General features: G+C 38.0%; 1 pseudogene; it reads left to right on the top strand.

Annotated features, from left to right (window-relative positions):
* Positions 1 to 477: 477 nt before the first annotated feature.
* Positions 478 to 4,011, top strand: LOC114619369 (annotated as a pseudogene).
* The last annotated feature ends 5,748 nt before the right edge of the window (positions 4,012 to 9,759 follow it).

Raw genomic sequence — 9,759 nt, 5'->3', positions numbered from 1 at the left:
CCTGTGCTGGCCTTGTGCATGCAATCACAGTCTCTGTGAACTTATGCATACACACACACACACACACACACACACACACACACACCAGTCCTAATGTGTCTGGAAGGCACTGTTTGTTCGGAATCTCCTATCACCTCTGACTCTTACAATTTTTTAGCCTCATCTCCCCTGAGCCCTGAGGGGAGAACTTTGATATGGTATAATATTATATTTCATTTAAGACTGAGTGTTCTAAGGATTTTCACTTTCAGGACACAGTACAGTTTCTGGTCTCTGTGTGATTTCTCATCTACTAAAGGCAAAAGCTTCTTTGATGAGGCCTGAGTAGGTCACTAATCTATGGCTATAGCAGAGTCATTTTTTGCTATATTCCTTTAGCAAAATAATAGTATTAAGTTTGTCTTTAAGACCATGACCTATCTAATCTCAGGATTTTAGCTACTTGAGCAGTGTCAGATATGACTTTCCTTTCATGGAATGGGCCTTAAATTCAACCAAAAAGTGGTTGGTCATTCCCAGTTTTGCAAGCAGGTAACTGTTATAGGTAGCAGGGTTGGTAGCTGGGGGATGTCTATGATAACTTTTTCCCCTCTGGTAGCATTGAGAATATCTTCCAGAACCATATACACTAGTCAGTAGGGGAAAAGTTTCTAGTTAGATACCAGCTTGACTTCTCTGTTTGATAACATATATAAGTGTTATCTTTAAAACTAGGGCCTTCCTCAGAAAATTGGAAATAGTTCTGCCCGAAGACCGAGCTATTCCATTACTGGGCACATACTCAAAAGATGCTCCAGCATATAACAAGGACACATGCTCCACTATGTTCATAGCAGCCTTATTTATAATAGCTAGAAGCTGGAAACAACCCAGGTGTCCCTCAACAGAAGAATGAATATAGAAAATGTGGTACATTTACACAATGGAGTATTACTCAGCTATTAGAAATAATGAATTCATGAAATTCTTAGGCAAATAGATGGAACTAGAAAAAATCATCCTGAGTGAGGTAACCCAGACAAAGTTAAAACATACATGGTATGTATTCACTGATAAGTGGATATTAGCCTAAAAGCTCAGAATACCCATGATACAACCTATAACCATATGGAGCTTAAGAAGAAGGAAGAACAAAGTGTGGATGCTTCAATCCTACATAGAACAAAATAATCACAGGAGGTAGAGGGAAGGACCTGAGAGGGAAAGAGGAGAGAAGGGAAAAGGGGCAGAATCAGATATTGGAAGGGACAGGAGAGAAGTGCAGGGGGTCAGGAAATTGAATAGAAATATGTAGGAGTGGGGGATGAAGAGCTGGGGATAGCCGCTAGAAAGTCCCAGATGCCAGGGAAGTAAGAGGCTCCCGGGATCCAACAGGGATGACTTTAGCCGAAATACCCAACAAAGGGGAGATAGAACCTATAGAGACCACCTCCAGTAGATAAGCATGGTCCCCAGTTGAGGGTTGGGGCCACACACTCATCTCAAATTTTTAACCCAGAAATGTTCCTGTCCAAAGGAAAGACAGGGACAAAAACTGGAACAAAGACTGAAGGAAAGGCCATTCTGAGACCTCCACACCTAGGGATCCATCCTATCTACAGACACCAAATCCTGACATTATTGCTGATGCCAGGAAGAACTTACTGACAGGAGCCAGGCATGGCTATTCCCTGAGAGGTTCTATCAGCGCCTGACCAATACAGACTGCAGATACTCACAACCAACCATCAGGATGAGCCTGGGGACCTGAATGGAAGAGCTAAGGAAGGACTGAAGGAGCTGAAAGGGATTGCAACCCCATGGGAAGAACAATATCAACTAACTAGACCATCCAGAACTCCCAGAGACTAACCCATCAACCAAAGAGTACGCACAGAAGGATCCATTGCTCCAGATACATGTGTAGCAAAGGATGACCTTATCTGACACCAGTGGGAGAGGAGGTCCTTCATCCTGTGGAGGCATGATGCCCTAGTGTAGGGGGATGTTAGAGCAGTGAGGTAGGAGTAGGTAAGTGGGTGGAGGAGCACCCTCATAGAGGAAAAGTGGAGGGAGGAGAGGAAGGATGGGATATGGGGGTTGTGGAGGGGTAACCAGGAAGGGAGATATCATTTGAAATATAAACAAATAAACGATTAATTTTAAAGAAAGTAGGGCCTTACCACTGAAGTGTAAAGGATAAGCAATAGCCTTTCACAAGAGCCTGTGATGTCTGGAGGTTTCCATGGGAACCCTTAGGCCAACAATTCATAAAGATGTAACCCATTATTGGCAATGGAGGCTTTACATGGTTGCCTAAAATGTCTAATTAGAATATTATCTCCTCTATTATTTGGTGACTTTATTTAGATCTCTTTCATATGCATATATATTTAGGGTGCTCCTACAGTATTTGATTTCCATATGGCTTTTCAATCTTGTAAAGATTGGTTTTTACTATCTTGTAAAGATAGAAAAACATGAGCTAAATTTAGAAGTGAGTGTTGTTGGAGAGAAAGACATAGATTGAACATTGCTGTCAAATTTTCAACACTTAGATTGATGACAGCTTATTACTGAACTCCATGTACAAAACTCTGTACTAGGCTGACCCTGGAAACATAGTCAGGAGCTCTTCTCTATATTAAAAATGACAAGCACCTGCCATCTTTAAGAAATTCTCATCCCTCTATATCACTTGTGATTTCGAAGGTAAGAACTATACTAGAACCTCTCCTTAGCAGAACTTTGTCCTCTTGGAAGTAATTTAGCACCAGAAATTTCCTATTACTAATTCAATTAAAACAACAACAATAATAGATGAAGTCTAACCAGAAAACATGATCTTCTGAAAGATATAAGCCATAGTAAACACAATACCAATGTATGTGGCACAAGAGAAAATGCCCTGTGAGTTGTTAGATGCCTTAGGAAAAAGAATTTTAACAGTAATGGCTGATGTTCATTAAACCTGTGCTGGGTACTTGGTATCCTGTGAACACTTCATATAGGTTACTTGTACTGACTTCATTCCCACATGGAAGGATTTATTTACGTCTGACAAATGAAGAAGCCACAACAGAGACATACTGGGCAACTACCACATGATCACATAGCTAACAACTAGTCTAGACAGAAGTCAAACCTAGGTCAAATGAAGCTGATAGAAGGACTCATTTTGAGGGGCAGTTGCCGTAGCGGAGCCCTCTGGGTCTGTGCGAGTGTGTGAGTGGATGTGAGCCGCCACCGCAGGAGCTGCGGACGGTTTGTCAGCCTGTTAGTGTTGCTAGCCTGGTGGACGACACCAAGTCTGAAGATTTACACAGGGAGTTTGGTCGTTATGGTCCAATAGTAGATGTTTATGTTCCACTTGATTTCTACACTCGACGACCACGAGGATTTGCATATGTTCAATTTAAGGATGTTTGTGATGCCGAAGATGCTTTAGATAATTTGGACAGAAAATGGATTTGTGGACGTCAAATTGAAACACAGTTTGCACAGGGGGATCAGAAGACACCAAATCAAATGAAAGCCAAGGAAGGGAGAAATGTATACAGCTCTTCATGATATGATGACTATGACCGATATAGACGTTCTCGTAGCCGAAGTTATGAAAGGAGGAGATCAAGGAGTCGCTCCTTTGATTATAACTACAGGAGATCTTATAGTCCTAGAAACAGTAGACCAACTGGAAGACTCCAACGTAGCCAAAGCTATTCCGACAACGATAGATTCAAACACCGAAATCGTTCTTTTTCCAGATCTAAATCCAATTCAAGATCACAGTCCAAGTCCCAGCCCAAGGAAGAAATGAAAGCTAAATCACGTTCTAGGTCTGCATCTCATACCAAAACTAGAGGCACCTCTAAAACAGATTCCAAAACACATTATAAGTCTGGCTCAAGATATGAAAAGGAATCAAGGAAAAAAGAACCACCTAGATCCAAATCTCAGTCAAGATCACAGTCTAGGTCTAGGTCAAAATCTAGATCAAGGTCTTGGACTAGTCCCAAGTCCAGTGGCCACTGATAGTATAAATCGTGATACTTCTAGGCATGTATCATTCATTTACTCATAGTTTGGTATACTTAAATTATCAGGAATACAATGTTGCAATGATGTGTTTAACAACAAACAAATTTAACTTGTTAGTTTTCCCTGTACTGGGCAATGGTTATAATTAAAATGATATGCTGTTGAGAAGCCACTATTAAGAGTCCAGTTTCTTTAATGTTACGGGCAGCTACCAATTTGTGGTGTCTCTGTATACTTTTGTAAAGATTCTCATTTTTTATGCTTGAAGTATTTGGTGAAAAGATGTTGGTGACCATAACTTGAAACATTGTCTTGTTAAAAATATATTTTCATTTCCATATTTGGTAGAACTGTTAACCTAGAAATGTAGCTTGCTAATAAGATAGAATGATACAAAAGTGAAGTGGTAGCCACACTACAACACTGACTGCTCAGACACATTTAGGTTCAGGGTGGACCTTGATGTCTTGTCAAGGTGTCTAAGCCCGTGATGATTATTTATGATTCGGTGTGGAATAGTTCTTTTGTTAACTCCACTGTCTGGGGGTTGATGCCAAGTGGGTTAAATAGCGTTTTCAGGGAGATTGACCTTCTCACTGAAACATGGAGCCGTCACTCCTTTCCCCCCCACCTAAATCCCTGTTGGTTTCTAAGATTTGGAACATTAAAGCATAAGGGAAAAAAACCTCTCCCTTAAGTTTTGAGTGTGTCAATGATCAGAGTAATCATTTTAAGAGGAAAAGATTGTTCTTAGCATAGTTTCTCTAAAATTTAACTCTTGTTGATCATTGTTATTTAGAGGTTTTGTTTTGTTGTTTGTCTTTTTCTGTTAGAAACAAGTAAACTGTTTGAAAACACATTTTGCTTATATGCATAGTGTAAAACAAACTGAGTTTTGATGCTCACAGCACTTGACATGTGCGTTTGTATCAAAGTCCGCCTGTCCATAGGGAGGCTTGCTCTTTACACCCATTTTATTCATGTGAAGCAAGCTGAGAAGATGACACTCCGAGGTGATTTGTGGTGCCGTGAATTTTTGGGAAAAGTTGAGTTTTAAGCAAAAGCCACATCACTTAGTTTTTTGATAATGTAGGACATGGATAAAAAGAAAAAAACGAAATGATACTCTTAAATATTTATAATTTCTAGTACTTCACTTCAGGATTGTTTTGGAGGCAATAAAGTGACTTGAAAAGTCTGGTGTCATTTCAGAATACAAAGCTAGCATCTCTAAGAGCTTAGACTCCTTGCTTGCAGATGTGAGTGAAGAAACTGTGGGGGATGATCCTCCTAGAGGACTACCTTATTTTTCCTTTCAATTCTGTTTTTAGAAATCTAGTCCTTGCTTATAAACAAAAGATGGTTTTAAGAACTGTATGTGGAATGTATTTGGAGGGTTAAGTCTAGAACCTTTGTATATTTAATAGTATTTCTAACTTTTGTTTCTTTACTGTTTGCAGTTAATGTACTTGTTCTGCTATGCAATCATTTATATACACGTTTCTTTAATTTTTTGGGTTTTTCCTAGATGTATAGTTTAAACAACAAAGTCTATTTAAAACTGTAGTGGTAGTTTGCAGTCCTAGCAAAGAGGAAAGTTGTGGGGTTAAACTTTGTATTTCTTTCTTATAGAAGCTTCTAAAAAGGTATTCTTATATGTTCTTTTTAACAAATATTGTGTAAAACCTTTAAAACATCAATGTTTGGATCAAAACAAGTCCCAGTTTATTTTCTGCTTGCTGTAAATTAGGCAAAGATGCTATAATAAAAACAAAAAAAGAATGACTGATTTCTCAAGATATTGAGGCAACAGTTAACATTGATAATTAAATTGAATAATTATTCTTCCTTTAGATAAAATATAACTTCAGGAGCTGGGACAACTGGACTTCAAAATAGATAACTGTTATAGTCATCAGATGTTCTGGCTACCCTGAGTGAAGGGCTATTAGACAAGCAGCCATCAAAACTGCCCTCAATCACAACTTTAAATATTCCATAAATTCCTTGAGAAAAGAACACTGCTGCTTGCTACCAAATTATAACTATGGCTCCAGAGGGCACTGCACCACCTACAACTTCCAAACAGCCCTAGATGGTGCAACCAGGCCAGAGTAGGGAGTATTTTTCCTGGTAATCTAGCAGGCCTACGATTGATGCAGTCATTTACATAAAGGACTGCCATGATTGGTATAAACACCTCTACCCCTGCCATTTTCTAACAGTATGATCAAGTGATTCTATTCAATAGGGAGGTAAGCCAGAAGACATGCTCCTGTGCTACTTTCTGGTGCTGCACCATCAACCCAAATAAAGAATTCTCTTAGAGCAGTCTTTCCTTCCCTACCTTTAAAGTTTACACACATCTTGCTATATGGTCTGTACTGGCCTGTAACTTATCACATAGCTCATGCTGTTAAGGAAATATCAAGCTGTTCTTTCTTAGGTCTTGTTTTTCAGTTCCAGGAATTGAACTCAGGGCCTTCTACTCACTAGGTATCACTAAACTATATGCACAGCCTTTTGTCTACTTTTGGTCTTTATCATTAGTAGCACTGGCTGAGCTGGTTGCATCAGCAGAGTTACAGCAGTGGTAGAGTTGCCAATAGTGATGAAGATGATGACAGGAAGAAGAAAGAATAATAGAAAGAAAGGGTGAGAGAAAGGAGGAAGTGGTGGGACAAGGAGGGATAGATAAGGAGCCATGGTTGAATAAAGACAAGACTATAAAGAGCTAGAAAAAAAGAAAGTGTAAATCATGATCAGGGGAAGAGTTCAGGGGAGTTGGCAAACCTTACAGGGTCAAGGTTCTCATGCATCCTAGCCTAAGAACTATAATGCTAGCTGCTGGCTGGGTATGAAGCTGAGATTGCAGGCCTAAAGTCTGTAACATTTATCACTATAAGAAAGGAAATTCTCGTGTCTGAGGGCTAGAGGAGAGCTGTAACACACCAGAAGGTGCTGCTATCTGTGGCCCTTATCTCTCACTATTGATAGAAGCTGAAATATCACTTACTTTCAAGTGTTGAATTGCTGAAACATAAATCCCAAAGTGATAGACTTTAAACTAAGTGCCTACAGTCACATGTATCTGGTTTTCGAACTATGGAGTTGCTAGTTTTAGGGCTTAGAGTTTACAACTCAGAAGCCTCTGGTGTGTGAGCGCCTGTAGGCCAGGACTAGAAGAGCACCTTTGTGTTCCATAATTCTTGCATGGTGACATAAAAAGACACAAGCTATTTGATTGGTGACAGATCCATGCTAAGAATTTCTTCGAAACTCAGCAGCCTAAATATTTATAAGACTGTAGAGTCAGAGTGGTGGTCGTCAAGTTCCAAGAGAATGAGTCAACATATCTGACCCTAAAATGCAACTCACTGATTTCACGTGATGTACTTCTTTTAGGACCAGAAATCAGTAGTCTTCAGCTGATAGAAAGGCAGGGTCAGTGGTCTGCTTTCCTGGAGTTAAATGACCATGTTTTGAAATCACCAATAAAACAATAAAAACTCACCAATAAAACTGAACTGTGAGTAATGGCAGTCCCTTGACAATTAATAAACTTGTGGAAATATCAATTCCAATTATCACTTGTACAACTCACATTTGAAGGGCCTGAAATTTTCTGTTTGGCCCTTCTATGTCACTACACAATCTTCACTTGAATTCTTTCAAAATTGCATTTATTAGTGAGAGTATCTCCTCTTAACTTCTTTCTGTCAATATTAACAATGGCATTTACATGTTTAGTACATAAAAACTGGGTATTCACAATCACACAGTCATCCCAATGACTCATTTGTTAAGACTTCATATTTTGAAAGTTCTTTTTAACTTTCATCTGCAGACATTGATCCTGAGTATGGTTATTCATAAAACACTTTAGGAATAAAATTTATGAGTTAATTTTAACAAATATTTGATAGATGATCTCATGAAGTATATGACCCATAGTAGTGAAGATTTCCATTAGATCCCATGAAGATTCATATATATATATATTTGATTCCTGTTCTGTTTTCCCAGCAGCATGAAGGCTCAAATATAAATGAAATAAAAAGTATCTTTCACATTAACCATTTTCTATTGATTTCTGGAAGCAGAACGATAGATCTTTCTGAAGCAGGGTGTTGGATAAACAAACCTCCTGGGGGGAAATAAAGAAATTGTTTATATCTACCTAAAACGATCACACTATGACAGATATATTTCACCAATGCTTACAATAAATGTGTTCTACATTATAGTGCTCATTCCTTAGCTTATGTTTTTAAAGAGAAAAGCAGAAACAGTTTTTAACCCAGAGATATCTTAAGAGATATATTCAGTTTAACAATCAAAAATGGCTACCCATAGGCTAAACTCTATTCTAAATAAAGGTTCAGGAGAAGAATATGTTATTTTTAATTGACAAATTAGTCATCTAAACAGAATAGGAGCTCAGAATTGAACTGACATAAATATAGTCAACTGATGCTTGACTGTACTGATGTTTTATTTTTTAAAATAAAATAATTTTTAATTGACAAATTAGTCATCTAAACAGAATAGGAGCTCAGAATTGGACTGACATAAATACAGTCAACTGATGTTTGACAAAGGAGCAAAAGCTACAAAGTAAAGAAAAAAACATCAAAAAAAATGATTCTGGAAATAACAGGGCATTACCTACAAAAAGAGATGGTTCAGCCATTAGGAGCACTGACTGCCCTTCCAGAAGTCCTGAGTTCAATTCCCAGCAACCACATGGTGGCTCACAACCATCTGTTACACAACCCAGTGCCTACTTCTGATGTGTCTGAAGACATCTACAGTGCACTCATATACAAAAAATAAATAAATCTTTTTTTTAAAGGTGAATCTAGATACAAACTTTACATTTTTTTTGAAAAAAACAAAAAACAAAACTACATAGTTTTTTATGTCATATCACCAGTGTGTAGATTCATGGTGTTCACATCCTACAACATTGTTATTGTGCATATTATATAGAAAATTGCTACCTCAATGATTTCCAAAATGTCTTCATGAAATTACAAGATATTTCAGGATAAAAGGATATTTTAAATAATAAAGTATTTCAATATATTTAAATAATAAAGTATTTCAATATATACATTCATATATATATATATATATATATATATATATATATATATATATAGTGTGTGTGTGTGTGTGTGTATACAAAAAATAAGCCAAAACACTGCTCATGATTTGTAAGGGTTCAAGAATCCCTTGCACATTTTATGATGGGAGAATGTAACTAACATTCAGTAGAAACCATTCCAAACATTTCACATTGTAACTTAACCAGGGGTAGCAATGCCTGGTGTGTTACTGTCCTGGTGTTAGAAACTGCAGCTGTGAAGCACAAGGTGAAGCATCTGGCTCACTGCAGTGTGCCCTGAGGTTAAGATCTGGCATTTGGCTTCCATGCATATGTGAGATTTCTGTTGTTTTTGTTGTTATTGAAGACCAGCCTTAGTCCGTGGCGATCTGATAGGATGCAAGGGATTACTTTAATCTTCTTGTATCTATTGAAGCCTGTTTTGTGACCAATTATATGGTCAATTTTGGAGAAGGAATCATGAGGTGCTGAGAAGACGGTGTACTCTTTTGTTTTAGGATGAAATGTTCTGAAGATATCTGTTAAATCCATTTTGTCCATAACTTCTGTTAGTTTCACTGTGCCTCTGTTCAGTTTCTGTTTCCATGATCTGTCCACTGATGAGAGTGGGA

Source organism: Grammomys surdaster, unplaced genomic scaffold (assembly GCF_004785775.1).
Source record: "Grammomys surdaster isolate TR1022 unplaced genomic scaffold, NIH_TR_1.0 150, whole genome shotgun sequence".
In the NCBI taxonomy this organism is placed as follows: domain Eukaryota; kingdom Metazoa; phylum Chordata; class Mammalia; order Rodentia; family Muridae; genus Grammomys; species Grammomys surdaster.
This window is presented reverse-complemented; position numbering and strand designations above follow the sequence as displayed.